The 17,342-nt window shown below is 47.8% G+C and overlaps 1 protein-coding gene; it reads right to left on the bottom strand.

Annotated features, from left to right (window-relative positions):
- Window positions 1–17,342, bottom strand: part of LOC131689268 (voltage-gated potassium channel subunit beta-2) — a 1,724,569-nt gene that overhangs the window by 1,494,437 nt on the left and 212,790 nt on the right.

Here is a 17,342-nt window from a genome sequence, read left to right as displayed (position 1 = left end):
CTATTTCAGGTAGCATCTCCGTCCACTGTCGCTATTTAGTATATGACTCATCGTCGAATAGCTCGTCCCACTCGCATCCGGTCCTCCAAAGGTCTTGAATTAACATCTTGCCCAAAACTGTAAAGGGTGCCAAGAGGCCCAAAGGGTCAAACAGCGACATGACCGCACTGAGAACCTGCCTTTTAGTTGGTCGCTCTTCCTGGTGCATCATATCCGTCTGAAACGGGACTGAAAAGGACAAAACATCCTGGACTGTATCCCAGATTAACCCCCAAATTCGTTCTTGATCGGTGGTTTTATCTTGACTAAAATGTACCATCTTATCGACATTGGATTCTCCGAGCTTGCTCAGAACATCTATTGAATTTGATGCCCAATTCCGGATTTCAAAGCCGGCTTTCGAGTGAATGTAACGGACTTCCTTAGCTCGTCGCACCGCTTCATCTTCGGTGTCGAGACTATCGTAATAGTCGTCGACATAATGTCGATCAATAATCGCTCTTGCCGCATCCGGAAACTGTGTTGCATATTCCTCGGCATTGCGATTTTTAATGAGTGGACCCGAAGGTAGCTACGTCCATCACGTACACATCGGGGGACTTCTCGGGGTCGAATCGGAAGAGGAATCTTTGTGCCGATTTGTCTGCTTCACGAATACGCAGTTGGTGGTACATTTCGCGTACGTCACCACCAAATGCGATCGCCCTTTCCCGGAATTTGCAAATTACAGAAGGGAGTGAGTTTAAAGGATGGGAGCCTTTAAGCAAGCGGGAGGTCAAAGATACTCCGTCGACAGTCGCCGCTGCGTCCAAAACTAGGCGGATTTTTCCCGGTTTCTTGAGATTAAGAACTACATTTAATGGTAAGTACCATACCCTATTCGCATCTGCATTACCAAGCTCTATTTTCGATGCTTTATGGCAGTACCCCTTCTACTGATACTACACGATCTGCTGGAACACATTCCGTTGTAGCTCCGGATTTTTGGCAAGTCGACGTTCTAGCGCCTTCAATCGTTTCATTGCCATCGGGTAGCTGTCGGGAAATGTTGTATAATCCTCTTTCCAGATCAGGCCGGTTTCGAAGCGATCCCCTATTCTGATTGTAGTTTTCCCCAAAACCTCTCGTGCTCGCTGGTCCTCGTTAGATTCCAGTAGGGGAACGACAGGCGTACAGGACTCCTCCAAGCGGTATTGTGTACCTAGCATCTCGTGTAGTTCCTCGTTACTCACAGGTTGGATTGAATGATGGCTGACGAAAACGCGGGGCGATATTTTTTGTCGGGTTACTCCATACACTGTCCATCCAAGGGTTGAGCGCACTGCGATCGGTTCACCAGGGCCTCCAACTCTAGATTCTAACGGCGCAAACAAATGCAGATTGTCCAATCCGATTAGCACCCTCGGCGTATCTTTATTGTAGTCGATCACTGCCAAACCGCGCAAATGCTTGAAACGTTTCGCCATTTCCTTAAAGTTGATACTTTGCTGCGGTAATACCAGATCTGTAACGGTACGCGCCTCTGCTAGCTGATGCCTAATGTCGCTTCCCCTTGACGAGATCGATAGATTTACTCTCCTGGACTGATCTTCATGACGTTTCATGTTGGCCGTCCACACGACGACTAGTGGTTCCGGTATTCCTTCTGCGTTGAGTCTATCAGTTATAGTGCTTTCCACCAACGTTGTGGATGCGCCTTCGTCTAGAAAGGCGATTGAATCAACCGAGTTTTCCCCGTAGTAAAGGGTTATCGGAATCATCCGGAATAGAATGGAAGCTTGACATTCGTGAGTATTCAATTCAACGCGTGCGACCTGAATGACTTCTTCGGCACGATGAAGTAGCGGGTGATGACCACCTCTACAGTTGTTTACATTACATTTGACGTTGAACGTGCACCGTGCGTTGCCATGGTCGTTAAGACAAACTGGGCAGAGTTTGTGTTTCTCCACAACCTTAGCCCGATCTCGCAGGCCCAACATAACGAAGTCGTCACAAAATCGCAACTTGTGGTCGGTTCTTTTGCATACGACACACGACTTCTTGCTTTTTTGCTGTGCCGGGAGCAGCATCCCTCCAGACTGTCCGCCATGCGTTGTATGAGCGTGCAGATATTCATTTCTTTTTGGTTTACTGCTTCTCATTGGCTCTCTTAACGTATGTTGTTCAGTTCCGGTAAACTCAGTTACTTCCGAAACTTCGGAAACGATTTCGTTTGTAAAGTCCGTGAAGCGGAGTTCCACACCTGCCTCGCTTGAATCGTACCCAGTCAAGTTTGTACGAAGGAGGCAACTTGCTAACCAGCTCCTGTACAAGCATAGGGTTACTCAAGTGATCGCGCAATCCGGCTGCTTCGAGGTGGTCGCATAATTGCTTGACGGTGATCCCGAAATAGAGAAATGTCTCTAACTTGTCCAGTCTAGGGGCTTGAGCGTTCCGAACTTTCGCTACCAGAGTTTTGAGTAGCTTTTCGGGATTTCCGAATAGTTTGCGCAGGTCCTCTACGACCTCTGGCACGGACTCGGGTAATAAAAGGCGGCTTTGGACGGCTTCTTTCGCAAAACCCTGTAGACTATCCTGAAATCTCTTCAGGTTATCAGTATTTGTGTAACCGCAAGCTGCTGTCGTGTATTCAAAGCAGCTTATAAAAAGCGGCCACACCTCTGGCTCACCTTTGAATATTGGCAAATGCCTCGAAGCAGCTTGTCGTGCAGCTAACTGCGCTTGAGTTGGACCACGGGTTGGTGACGGATTACTCTGTAACAACCCCGACCTGTTTTGCCTTCGACGGTTTAAAATATTACGAATGGTTGCTTCTTCCTCCTCCGTCCAGTCTGCATCGTACAACGGATCTATTTCCTCTCCCTCACAATCCGTCTCCACGTGAGGATTCTGCTCATGTACAAAAGATACAGATCCTTTCAATGGGCGTTGGAGAATAACCTGTTCTAATAATCGATTGTTTACGCTGCTCGATCCTGTTTTGCTTTGTATTGTGTTGCCTTTTGTGGCAACCGAACGTGCACCGATGACATTTCCGACTAGACTGTCTCGCTTTAGCTTTTCCGTCTTATCCTCATCTTCGATGGCCTCTCTGTCGCCCGATGAAGATGTAGTAACTCTCTCTTGCTGCTTCGGATACGCACCTCGAGGATCCTGCCGGTTGGATTTCATCCACTGCTGGACTTTATCAGCCTCACCTTCCGGACTTTCCTCGTCTACTTCATCATCCGTACCCTCGAATTGACGGGATAGCTCTAGCTTCATGTTCCGGAATTGGGTCCGGAGTGTCTGCTGCCGTTCTAAAAATTCCCGTTCGTCGGACAGACGTTTCTCCAATAGTTGCTTCTCCTTAAGCAACATATCTTGTCGTTGCGCCCGCTTTCGCTGCAGAAAGGAACGCTCCATCTCTAAGCGCCTCTCATAAAATAATTTTTGCTCCTCCAATTCCTTCTTTTTAGCTTCCTGCTCTAGATACAATTGTTGGAGCGAAGATTCAACATTAGAGCCTTGTGCGCTTCCTTTGCTGATATCGGACCCGGCGTCGCTCTTTGTACCTGTCTTTCTAGGCGGCCCCTTCTTGACGGGTGCCTTCCTACCTGGTTTTGGTACCTGTAGTTGTATGCTACACTTCGAGCAACTCCAGCTTTCATTTTTGACCGCTTCCCTCACACCGGCACACCGGTAATGAGCCCACAGGTCGCAAACATCGCATTGGACCATTTCGTCCACTCCGTCAACATCCTCGCAGAATGAACAGTTCTGGTTGTTTCCTTCCGCTGGAGCTGTGCTTTCGGCCATTTTGAGGTTAGATCCGCGATCAAACAATTTTCAAGTTTGTTCGGATTTCCAGACAAAACCTTTCTCACAGCAGCTTTTGATTGTAGCAGCTTGAAACTGTAAATGTTTAATTTTGGTCCTTCGAACCGTATGATGCTAGGAAATGCGGGAACGACATTTCTGGACTCTAATTCCAGATATAAGTACGAAATTGAACATCTGGAACATGAAGTACAAAAATTACGGGAAGAGCAATCGGATCGCAAAAAGCGATGGGAGGAGGAAAAACGGTTGCGGCAAAAAGAGTATGACCGTCAACTCAATGAGATACAAATTGAGTATGAACGGCAGCTAGCCGATATTCGACAAGAATATTCTCGTAAAATTCTTGAGAGCAGACAGAAATATGTGCGTAAATTAGCTTACGAGCAACAGGAATTTCGCCAACCTTTACGCTGTACAGTAAACACAAATCGAATGGAAAAAGATTCCTACTGTGAGCAGGTAAATCAAAATAATACACAATCTGGACTCAATAGAAACGAGTCAAAAGAAACACAAACCGAATCGGTTGTTCTGATAGTTCATGAAAATGAAACTTTAGCTGCTTATCCTTTGTTGAGAACGGATTGCACTGTAACAGTTACAGAAGTAGCAAATTATATCAACTATATACTAAAGAAGCGTTACACATTTTTGGTTTGTAAAGAAAATAGATCTGTGAGCAGAATGTTAACCTTGAGCGAAGTGAACAAAAGCCAATTCGTTAGAATTTGGGACCCTGGGATTATGTGCACAGCGAGTTTTGCTAGTGATGAAATTTTGTTTGTGGCACTAAAAACTAGATTGTAACCGCACTGCGCACTTACCACTCTTTCATTAAATTCTTCTCATAGACTGGGTTACTTCGACTGGTCTGTCTGTGAAAGAACCATCTCTATCACTGGAAATATATGTGTTTTGACAGCTCGCAGTTTTGAGATCACTCGCACTTTGAAAGTGCGGAGTCCAGGTTGGTGGGAAGTGCGCAATATTGCTACCGATATTGCATGCCGCTCGGAAGATGGAGTAGTTCACGGGAGAGGGATGTTGTGGCGCCCACTGTGCGTAATGTCATGCTGGTGAATCTAGCGTCCACTCCCTCGCGCATCATATCTGTCACAGCTTAGGTCACAACGAACATGCACTGTAAAGCATGAAGTAAATAATCGTTTCCCTGAAAAATAGATCGTTGCGACGGGAAAGGAACATAGAAGTTGTAAAACACTACGATGTAAGCATTTCTATATAATATATGATGAATTATAAATGAATTAATAAAATATTCAGTTTTGAAGCTGTATTATATTGTTGTCAAAAAGTGTTGTTCTTCTGATGTTCTAGCCACCGCAACACCGAGGAAATGACGAAGTTTCATCACGGTAACCGGTCTCTCGTAGTCGAGAATCGGTTGAATTTTGTTAGGATTGACCTTGAGTTCGTCCCGATTCAACAAATAACCAAGAAGCTTAAGTTCAGGGACTCCAAAACGGGATTTTTCCAAATTGATGGTTAGGTTGGCTCTTGCTAGACAATCAGCCACTGCTTTGAGCAACTGTATGTGATGCTCGAACGTTTCTCTTACGACGATGATGTCATCTTTTTTTTTTTTTTTTTTTACAATGGAGAAGACCTTTATGTCCTAGCCCAGTACACGTGCTAACGGTAGGGTCCAATCTACCACACGGGGTGCACTGGGGGCGTGTCGGACTCAAATGGTGACCAGCCATTAATACCGACTAAACTCCATTGGGCTCCGCCATCATTCCTCCCAGGAACTACCTCTCGGTATTACTTCTGGGGGGATGGCTGTACTGAATGTACTCATTCACTCTCACTCGCGCGATCATACATCCTGTATGAGGCTTACTTGGGTGCTCTCTCAATCACACTTTGATTCACTCTCAAACACTCCCACATGAGGCTGACTTTTGTGCTCACCTTTTACGTTCCATGCGAGGCTGACTTGTGTGCTCACCTTACTCATTCCTTGCTAGGCTTACTTTTGTGCTCGCCCTACCCATACATGTGAGGCTGACTTGGGTGCTCACCCTATCACCTGATTCACTCTCAATCGTGCCACTCTATTGTACCTTTGTCACTCCCTCTGGCATCCCATGTGGGACATTTTTCTTAGGCCCCACTTCTGACATACCATGCGAGGCTGACTTTTGTGCTCACCTTTTTCATTCCTTGCTTGCTACCAACCTGTGAGGCTGACTTTTATGCTCACCCTTAACATGCAGTGTGAGACTGACTTGGATGCTCACCCTTTCACTCCTCTGCCACGCCATGAGGCATCGATAGCTTAGTTCCAACGTACTACGCTACGACCCTCCCGTCTTGGCATGAGGCAGTCCACTTATACGCCTATACACTCACTCTTCTGTCTTGCTTCGGGGTGGCTGGGTTTACCCCTTACGCGGTTGCCATTCGCTGCGCCAACCTACCTCGGCATGAACAGACCATTCACTCTCTTATTTTGCGCTTGGCCTTTTTCGCTCCAACTAACCAATCACTAGTTAGCCGTGCCCGCCGTCTGTTGCTCGGTTCGCCAGATTACCTGTAGCCTACTGGCAATCTGGATGGTAGCAGCCGAGACTGCGTTCCACTTCTCCACCGTTTGACACATCCGCTGAATAAGGGTATCCGGGGTTGTGTCCCAGCCACAGACGTCAAGCATTGCTCTTCTTTCGACGTCGAACCGATGACATACGAACAGTATGTGCTCGGCAGTTTCATCTACACCTGGGCAGTCCGGGCAGACTGGGACCTCCGCGTGTCCGAACCTGTGGAGGTACTGACGGAAACAGCCATGGCCTGACAGGAATTGTGTCAGGTGGAAGTGAACTTCCCCATGGGGTCTTCCCACCCAGCTCGATATGCTAGGTATCAGCCGGTGGGTCCACCTACCTTTCGAGGAGTTGTCCCACTCACGCTGCCATCTGGCGACCGAGGTCACCCTGGTGCGCTCGCGGGCTCCCCTATTTCCACGTAGCTCAAAGCACTCCTCATCTTCCCGAATGACCAGCCCGACTGGCATCATGCTCGCTATCACGCAGGATGCATCGTGTGATACCGTGCGGTAGGCAGATATCACTCTGAGGCACAGCACGCGGTAGGTGCTCTCCAGTTTCTGTAGGTAACTGGTTACCCTCAGTGCTCTTGACCATGACGGGCCGCCGTACCTGAGGATAGATACGGCAACGCCTGCCAGTAACCTACGTCTACTGGCGCACACCTTTGAGCTGTTGGACATCATTCTCGATAGTGCCGCAACAGCAGTCGACGCTCTCTTGCACGTATAGTCGACATGGCTGCCGAAGGTCAGCTTGTCGTCTATAATGACTCCGAGAGACTTCAGACTTCGCTGTGAAGTGATCGCGACTTCTCCCACATGGATAACTGCATGTTGTGCCGACTTGCGGTTGTTGACGATAACTACCTCCGTCTTATGATGAGCGAGCTCCAGGCCTCTCGCGCTCATCCATTCCTCCACCGTGCTAATCGCGTGTTCTGCGGTTAGTTCTACCTCAGGAATTGACTCCCCGTAGACCTCCAAGGTTACGTCGTCGGCAAAGCCGACGATCTTGACCCCAGGAGGGAACTTCAGTCTCAGAACCCCGTCATACATGAGGTTCCATAGCACCGGGCCTAGGATCGAGCCCTGCGGGACTCCGGTGGTAATCGGAACCCTTTTCTGACCGGCATCGGTCTCGTATAGCAGTACGCGGTTTTGGAAGTAACTTTCCAGGATCCGGTACAGACCCACCGGTAGGCTAAGCCGGTGTAACGAGAGCGCGATGGCATCCCAGCTTGCGCTGTTGAATGCATTCTTCACGTCAAGTGTCACTAACGCACAGTATCGAATACCTCGCCTTTTTCGTTGGATCGCTATCTCGGCAGTATTTATCACTGAGTTGAGAGCGTCCACTGTGGACTTACCCTTCCGAAAGCCAAACTGGTTGCTTGACAGACCGTCCGTACCTTCCGCGTACGGGGTGAGCCTGTTGAGGATGATCCTCTCAAGCAGTTTGCCAGTCGTGTCTATCAGACAGATTGGTCTGTACGCCGATGGGTCGCCTGGCGGCTTCCCGGGCTTCGGCAACAGCACCAGTTTCTGCCTTTTCCATCTATCGGGGAAACGGCACTCGTCAAGGCATCTCTGCATAGCTAGCCTGAACATGTTCGGGTTCGCTATGATCGCTGCCTTGAGAGCGTTGTTCGGGACTCCATCCGGCCCTGGAGCTTTGTTAATTGCTAGGGATTTAGCCACTGCGAGTAGTTCTTCGTTCGTCACTGGAGCCACCATTTCGACCGTGCCCGCACTGTCTCGTAGTGCAGGTGGCCAGGGGCTTGTGGCTCGAGACGGGAAGAGTACTTCGATAATCGTTGCCAACCGGTCCGGAGACCGTTCTGGGGGTGAGGAGCCCCCTTTGGTCTTGGCCATCACAATCCGGTAGGCGTCACCCCACGGATTCGCGTTGGCACTCTCACACAGGTTGTCGAAACACGCTCTCTTGCTGCTTTTAATAGCCTTGTTAAGGGCTAATTTCGCAGCTCGAAACACTTCACGGCGGTTCTCTCTTGCATCCTCGGTGCGAGCTCTTTGCATCCTACGTCTAGCTCTGAGACAGGCTGACCGTAGAGCTGCAATCTCGGCATTCCACCAGTATACCGGGCATCTACCGTTTCTTGGCAGTGTTTTTCTCGGCATAGTGGCGTCGCACGCGCGTGATAGAACAGCTACCAGCGCATCCCCGCTTAGACTGTCGGTGTTGGCCTCCAGTCCCAGGGCCGCGGTGAAAGCTTCGCTGTCGAAGTGATTGGACTTCCACCCGCGTACCTGACAGGGATCTCCCGCCCTCGGATGCTGCACACCATAGTTGATCTTAAAGCGGATTGCTAAATGATCACTATGGGTGTAGCCTTCGTCTACCCTCCATTCCATGCCTGGAGCCAGACTCGGGCTAGCAAAGGTCAAATCAATCCACGCCTCCACTCCGTTTCTACGGAATGTACTAGCGGAGCCATCATTAGCTAGCACAGTATCGAGTTTCGCAAACGCTTCCATTAGCGCTTGACCCCTGCTATTTGTACAGCGGCTGCCCCACTCCACTGCCCAAGCGTTGAAGTCTCCCGCTATTACTACCGGTTTCCGGCCCACGAGGTCCGACGAGAGCCTGTCGATCATCTGGTAGAACTGTTCTATTGGCCACCTTGGTGGGGCGTAGCAGCTGCAATGGAACACACCATTGATCTTGGCAATCGCCACACCCTCGGCGGAGGGGTGTATTACCTCTTGAACCGGGAACCTTCCCGTTGTACAGATTGCCACCATTCCAGACCCGTCCGACACCCAATTGCCGTTGCCGGCAGGGATGCTGTACGGGTCTGATAATAGGGCGACATCTGTCCTCGACTCCGAGACCGACTGCCACAGCAGCTGTTGGGCTGCTGCACAATGGTTAAGATTTAGCTGTGTGACTCTCACGGCTTCTTCTTATTTAACTCGCCGAAGGGACACGAAGGTCCGCCCATAGCATGTTTATGGGCTTGCTTCTTAGAGGTGCAGATAAGGCACTTATATGCCTTAGTGCACCCCCGCTCTTTATGCCCCTCCTCGCCGCATCGACGACATAGCTTACTCCTGTCTAGGCCTTTGCATTCGCAAGCTTTATGGCCGGATTCTAGGCACCGATAGCACCTGTCCACTGAAGGCGGCTGGGGTATACTAATAGGGCATACCGACCAGCCGATCTTCAGCTTCCCTTTCTCGGTTACCTTTTTGGCATCCGCATTCAGTAGCCTGAGGTAGACTACTTGGGTGCCAGAGGGTCCGTCCCTCAATCGCACAGAGGCCCGCTCGATTGTGACGCCGCATTGCTCCTTGACGGCTGCGGCGACGTCTTCTGCGGTCGCGAACTCGTCCAAGTGTTTGCACTGGAGAGTTGTTTCCGCACCTAGCGACCTGATTTGGGCGCCCTCACCAAGGACCTCTTGGGCCAAGGCCTTGTATATTGCACTTGATTGTGCGCCTCGCTTCAACACCAGGAGCATCTCTCCCGTGTTGGTGCGTCTTACGCTACGCACATCCTGCCCAAGGGCCGAGAGGCTTTCGGCCGCTTTCATCGATTTAAGGACATCGGCGTATTTGTCCTTGTCGGTTTTTAACCACAAGGCTTCGCCTCTGTCCTTGGCCTTCCTCGCAGGCCGCGGTACTTCCGGTTTCGGTGCCGGCTTTTTCTTGGTAACCAGCGTCCAGGGGTTTGAGCCCCCCTGCCCCGGTCGTGCCGGGTTGCTGGTACCATCGCTCTCAACAGCGAGGTCACTCTCGCCCTCGCTTACCTCACCCAGGCGGCGTTTGACCTTGACGGTTGCACGCCGAGTGGTGTCGGTTTTGGCACCCTCTCCTGGCGACTTCCTAGGGCGCTTCGCATTCGATGCCGTCTTGCGATTGCCCTTTCCCTTTCCCTTCGAGGGGAACTCGGTCGCCGCTCCGATCGACGTGGCTGCTCCATAGAAGGTAAAGGCCACTGTCTGTGAACCTCTATTAACCTTCTCTCTTTCCTCCCTATTGGAGGCCACTGTCTGGGTTTCTCTGTCGGGCCTCTCCCGACATTCCATCCTCTCAACATATGCCTGCTGTTCCTGTCTTGCGACACGAACAGCTTTCCGGAGCTCCAGAAGGCTCAACTTCAACTCCTTGGCTATGTTCTGCTTTGCGCTAGCGAAGTCGATTATAGCATCGAGTTGCTTCGCTACTTTGCGCATCGCAGCTATTGGCCCCTCCGATGCATTGGTAGGGGTATTGCCTACCGCTGCTGGGGGGTCACTGGTGCTTTCGAGTACAGCACTCATCGTTCCACTACTCTCCCCACGGGGGGGAGACCTCGCCAAACCACCTCTTGCGAAGGGGTTTGGCACCTCCATCTGTTTATTTTTATTTTTATTTTGCTCCATGAAAATTCCCACGAGTAGCGCGAGAAATATATGTCCGCCACGCCAGAGCTCCGCATTAGCGTGGTAAGGGACGCTTACTGTGGGGGTTGCCCAGGTACCCCACAGGCTCCGTTAACGATCGAGCATCTTTTTCACCCCCTCGATCACTCATCCCTCGGCACGGGTCGCTTCACGCCTTGGAATTGGGGTTATGCCCTACCTTGCTTTACGTGGTGATCTCGGCCCGGATCATCACAACCATCCTCCTTTACCAGGGCTTTGGACCTGTAGCTCTCGATGATGTCATCTAGGTAGACGAAAACGTAAGGTTCCCATTTACCGCGTCCTAGAACCTGGTCCATCAGTCGCGCCAGAGTAGCGGGGCTGTTGACGAGACCAAATGGTAGACGAGTAAATTGGAACATACCCCTGCAGGGAACACTGGAAGCGGTATATTTGCGACTATCCTTGGCCAGGGGTACCTGGAGAAAGGCCTCCTTCAAGTCTGTAGTAGACAGGTACTTCGCCTTGGGTAAGCCGCCCAGTATTCGCCCAGGGTGGGGCAGAGGGTATGCATCTCGTACAGTACGCTCATTGAGAGGCCTAGAGTCTAGACAAAGGCGAATTGAGTCGTCTGGTTTCGTGACCGCCACAATATTAAGCGACCAATCCGAATCAGACTCCTCGATAATTCCCATAGACCGCCGTCGGTCAACTTCTTCCCAGACCTTTGACAGTTTCTTTGGGCTCATGTGATAAGGATATCGGCAAACGGCTGCCGCACCTTGGAATTCATCTTTGATGACAATCCTGTGCTCTGTGAATGAGGTTGGGTTTAGCTTTCCGGGCTCTACTACCTGGAAACACTTCTTTACTTCTTCTACGCGCGCTAACTGTTCCGAAGTGAGTATCGACTCACGCGGTACTTCATCTTCTTCTTCGTATTCTGATTCCTGACCTGAGTTCAACAGGGCACAGTTTTGTATCTCAGGAGAAATCCCAAAGGCGCGCCAAAAGTCCATACCTAAAATGGAGTTGACGGTCAGATGCTCTACTACAAGAGTGCATAAGACCTTTGTCAAATTTTAAAAGTATACGGGAGATACGCTTGTCCAATGATTGGTAAGGATTGACCATTTGCAGAACGTAGTTCGAATGGTCGTTCCAAACTTTTCAAGGGACTTTTCGAAAACTTTCGGTATAACTTTTTAGTCATAATCGTGGCGTTACTACCACTGTCGAGCAAAGCTTTGAAGGATTTGCCGTACACTGCGACAATTGCAAATGGACGGTTATCGAACGGGTCGTCAAGGACGATGGTTTCGACAGACAACGAATTATCATAGTCCTCATCACGAGCCGGTCGAAAACTGTCGTAAATCTGGGGATTAATAATGAGTTGTTGTTTGGAGCGCTGTTTTACTGCCAACTGCGACTTCAGTTGGTTCTGATCCCGTTTTTTAGGCAGTAAGGGCAACGAGAAACATCAAAACCTTTAAATCCGCACACTATGCAGAAGACCCGCCTTGGTTTCCGGCATTCCTCATATTCGTGTCCTTTGTCTCCACAATTATAGCAGACGCCGAGCACTGGAGGACGATGCTTTTCAACCAAATATTCTAGGTACATCACAGGTTTCTGCGGTGGTTCGATCGGTTTTTGATTGTTTCCCTCGAGATTCTTGCCATCCTGATTCCCTTGCTGTTTCTTTTTCTGGTTGTCAGGAGGCTTGTTTGAATCAAGAACTGCCGGTTTGGCATTCTTGTTCCAAAACGTTTTGGATTTTGCGTTGCCGTTATTCTGTCCACCTCCCTTTTGGTTTTGATTATTTTGTTTTTGTTTGTTTTGTGGTGGATTAGCAGAATAAGCAGCAACTTCCCGAGAAGAACCGAAAACTTTTTGATAAATCGGCGTCTTGGAGGCGTCGATCGATTTACCAAGACTCATCAATTCTGAAAGCGTGTTCACTGGCCTGAGGATTAGCATTTGTTTATAGTCGGCTTTCAGGTTCCACTTGAGCACGTCGAGTTTTTCGCTCGGTGCTATTGGAACCGTCATCGCACGAAATATTTTCTCCATTTCCAGGAAATATTCCTGGAAAGATTCGTTGCGCATCTGCCGGCGCTGGAGAGCCTTAATTTTGAGCGTAGCATGTACAAAATTTACCTTTAGCTCGCATACAAGATGGTTCCAGTTAAACAACCGGTTTTGCGCACGCATAGCCTGATACCAGGTCTAAGCATTGCCAGTGAACAAATGCATCGCAGAATTGAAAAGTTCGTCTTCGCACATTTGTTCACACGCAGCGTAACTCGCTACGGTGTCCAAGAATTCATTTAGTCCAGTTCCTTCATCAGTTCCAGCATACTTCCGAATTTTCCAATCAGCGACGCGTTGCGGGTTTCGCGAGTAATTCCTTGGGGCTGCCATCGATCCGTTTCCCGCGTTGGTAGATATTGAAAAGTTCGGATAGGATGGTCCCGCCCGCTGTTCGGTCCATTCAGGAAAGTGCGGCTGGTTCTGAGTTTGGTACGGGGCTGTGAATCCGGTATTCTGTTTCGGTTTCTCGATTGGAAGTGATGGACATAGATTTTGTTGACCCGAGAACCCTCCATTTAACACAAATTGATCGGGACTGGGCGCCAGTGTTGGGCGAGGAATATCTGGTGAATCAAGTGAATCGGATACGTCCACCAAACGCAAATCTTCCAGACCGGTCTGCAGATCCTTCTCGGAAGCACTTTCATTCTGATGTACTAGTGCCCGAAGTTCACTGACGGATTCACGAAGTGAGACAACTTCTTGAACCGTCTTTCTCAAAACTGACGAAATTGTTGTCAGTGAAGCAATCCCGCCCATTAGCGTTTCGGTAGCTTTTGAAAAAGCATCAGACCCCTGAGACGCTAGGGCTCTATTATCGTCAGATTGCTGTCGTAATTGTCGAATCTCGTCCCTCATCTCGCACAAGACACGCAACAGGTCGTCTCCTACGAGCTGTTTGGAAAGAGATCCTTCGTTATAAGAAGGATTGGATCCCTGTGGAATTGCAGGTACGTCTGTACTCAGCAAATCTCCCAAAATCTCTCCATCCTCCCCTTCTTGGTTGTCGGGAGGAAGTGCTGCCTGTTCGTCATTAAAATGACTGGCATAAACTGCTAGAACTTCCACCAGCAACCCCGAAATTTCCTGGTTGACCTCCCCTGCCGCATAATTTCGGATAACCTGGAGCCTAGACCCCAAATGAAGCAACCGTGTTCGGTAAATCTCCTTGTTTGGGCACCGGTACTGGAGATCTTCCTTGATTGTTAGTAATTTACCAAGGCAGATCTCCTTTTCTTCACCCACGTCACCCCGGAAATTGCGAACTAATTCCCTCCGAGACGACTGCTCATGCGACAAAATTCCCCGAAGACGCCGCTGCCGCTGTACACCCGAAAGATCCGAATCAGGAGAGATAAAAATGCTTCGAGATAGCAACTCAAAATCCAGCTCATCGAAATGTAAATGATCGACGCGCATGAACACACACGCTTGGTTGAATTTCTCCAACGCCATCATAACTTTCGCTATATTGGAAGAAATCACCAAGACACAAAGCATGTAAGTACTGACACAGTATTAATTTCAATTTTTCGCCCACTAACGATTCCCCTAAAATTTCAGGAAATCAAGCTGCTCCAAAAATGTCTCAAATGGGATTGAGAATTCAAGAACCGGATTGAGAATTCAAGCAACCGAATAAATGACAACAACCTTCAAACTACTCGTCCGGCAGACCAAACACAAACGCAATCCACAAATTCGGACAAAAAAAGGAAAATGCAAAAATCAAAAAATAATACCAAAAATGAAAATAATAAATATACGACCGCGGAAAAATATTGCGGAAGAAACCTCACCACTGTTCTACGAAAATCCTTGATTTAGTAGAAGCACCCCACACTCCGGAAGAAAAAAAATTAAAGGGTTGTGTACAGGACACGACCACGGTGACATTAAAAATATAGCTTTTTTATCTATCACACATATCGACACACGTTCTTGTTCACTCGCCTGTTTTCATATGTTACAATTTGCTATATACCCTCCCCATTAAAACATAATTTATTGAAGGGTCTTTTAACGGTAATCTATTAATTAATCAAGTATCTCACTTGGTGATTGGCATTATTTGACTGATCCATCTAGTAAAAATAGGTTCCATATTGAGAGCTGTGATGAGGAAACCCACGCCCGCCAACGGAAATATACAGATTCTCCATAAAATATGAAATTCCATTTTCCATTTAAATTTTCAATAATGTACTAATGAACTTAAGTAAACAATCTTAAGTGTAAGTATTTCTTGATCGATTAGTGGTGGAAAAATGAAATTATTTGATAAATTACATTGTTATGCAACGTTCGCACTACCAGTTAAAACGGGTTTTTATGCTATCTTGGTGACATTTTTCTTGTTGCTAATTATTAAAACGTGTTATAACTCTGTAGTATAAACATTGTATTATTAAACCAATTCTGCAGCGTTTTATGTTATATAGGTGTTTTATGTGGTAATAGGACTGACATAATTATATCTTCAGTACAGCGGTTTGTTTCATAATTTAAAACAGATTTATTTTAAAATTTAAATTAGTATACCCAACCGTATTTGTTGTATACCTTAAAACGCAATTAGAACTGTGTTTTAAATACATAGGGTAGGACAGATATTCTGACTGGTTAAACTGGGAAAACAATTTTAAGTCCAGTAACGCTTAAGACATGGCTTGAATTTGAATCGAAAAAAAAACCCGCTTCAACTGCTGCTGGGACGGTAAGTTCTGTTTTAAAATTTTCCGTTGTGTGCAGTACGAAACAAAAGTGTTTGAAATTAGAAAACAAAAAGTTCTGCTGGGAATGTGATTGTTTCCGATGCAATTACACTCAGATTTTTCACGCAGGGGATACAGGCCGTGTAAATGAAAACCGCGTAAATTTAAAAAAAAACGCGTTAATGAAAACCGCGTAAATTTCAAAGTCCGCGTAAAAAACCTGAGTGTACTCTCCTATATAAAATATCACGCTGCTGAACAGTGCAATAACTACAGAAGCACGTTGTCAGATGCCTTACTGATAAAAAACATATAACCGAAATATGAAACATGAAAACCAATTGGCTCTTTACCCTACGCAGCTACAAAGCGCCGTAAACATGGATTAACAAGTTACAACGCACACGCATGCATAAAAATAAATATATTTTTTTCAAACGCAACACTCTTAAGCAGCACACACCGTATTGAATTAAATCCAAACCACCCCGCCCACCCACTTTGCAAATCATTCTCTGACACCGTGCTGGTACCCGAAAAATCCGCACACGGCCACCGCTGCCGAAAATGCATAGCGTCTACCGCTTATTGTAGTGCCCAGACGCTGCAGCCATGATCTTACCCGTTCGACATAAGAACAAAAACTGATTCAAACGGGTACGCGTCACCTCTATTTATAAACTAACCGTATATGGTTTAGTCACTTAGGTGCGAGTGTGTGCAAATGCCAACGTTACCGAAAATCGATAGCGCTTATTGCATCGCCCGGAGACGACGTTGCTCGTGTGGGATAAGAGCAACAACTGATTTAAACGGACATGCGTTGCTTCTATTTATGACTTTTCGTGTTTCATTGAGCAACTAAGCTGCCCTCTTTTGACGGCTGTGTCTGAGAAATCTGCCTCACGAATGGTATTTTTCCCGTTTTTTGTGAACTTTTTAATTTTACCAATTTCCAAAAGTCTACTTTTATTGGGGAGATATTAAATTATTACCAATATTTAAGTTAGGTGTTTCTGAATCGGTTGGTGTATGAATGATTAAAATCCATCTAGTAATATCGGAGTTATAAGCGTGCAAACCTTACATAGTTTCGTTACATGGGAGATAGTTTAGATTTTAGAATGACACCTAGCCCCAGATAGTGGAGTAAGACATTTTTAATGTCAAAAATATTTTCCAAAATAGGAAAATATTTTTTTCAGTGTGTTTTGCGCTGTGCGCCAAATGTAAGTAGGGGTTTGCCCACTACTCGGGTTCTTGTTTGCCCGGCGTACCCTTCTTTTCAGGGCGGCCTAGGTGCCTCTACAGAATTTCGGATTTTCGTAACAACAAAAAAAGGTAAACAAAACAAAATATTACTAAATTTACCGACTTTATTGTCCTCAAACTCTCCACTTCACTGCTGCTGCTGGTGGCTCACTGCTGCGAACGGAAAGGCGGGCGGTTCCCTCCGACCGGCCGGGACAACAACGGCCGCGTTCTCCTTTGGTCGTTGGCTGCTCCGGAAGCGGTCCTTGGCGTTTAGCTAGGGAGGTGAGCTTGGCTCCTTTGTTGGAACCTCCCCAGCGACGTTGGCGACGAATCGCCGGATCGTCTACTCGCCGTAAACGATCCCGGAAGTTACCGCAGTAAACTTCCCAGGGGGGAACCTTTGTCCGCCCTGCTTCGTTCTCCTTGGCTATTAGCTATAGAGGAGAGCTAGGCTCGTTCGACTTATCCTCTATAGCGAGAACGATTGATGTTCGGTTCCTTGTTAATTAGCCG

The sequence above is a fragment of the Topomyia yanbarensis genome, chromosome 3 (genome assembly GCF_030247195.1).
Source record: "Topomyia yanbarensis strain Yona2022 chromosome 3, ASM3024719v1, whole genome shotgun sequence".
NCBI classification, from domain to species: domain Eukaryota; kingdom Metazoa; phylum Arthropoda; class Insecta; order Diptera; family Culicidae; genus Topomyia; species Topomyia yanbarensis.
Note: the sequence above shows the minus strand (reverse complement) of the source record. Positions and strands in the feature narration are given on the sequence as shown.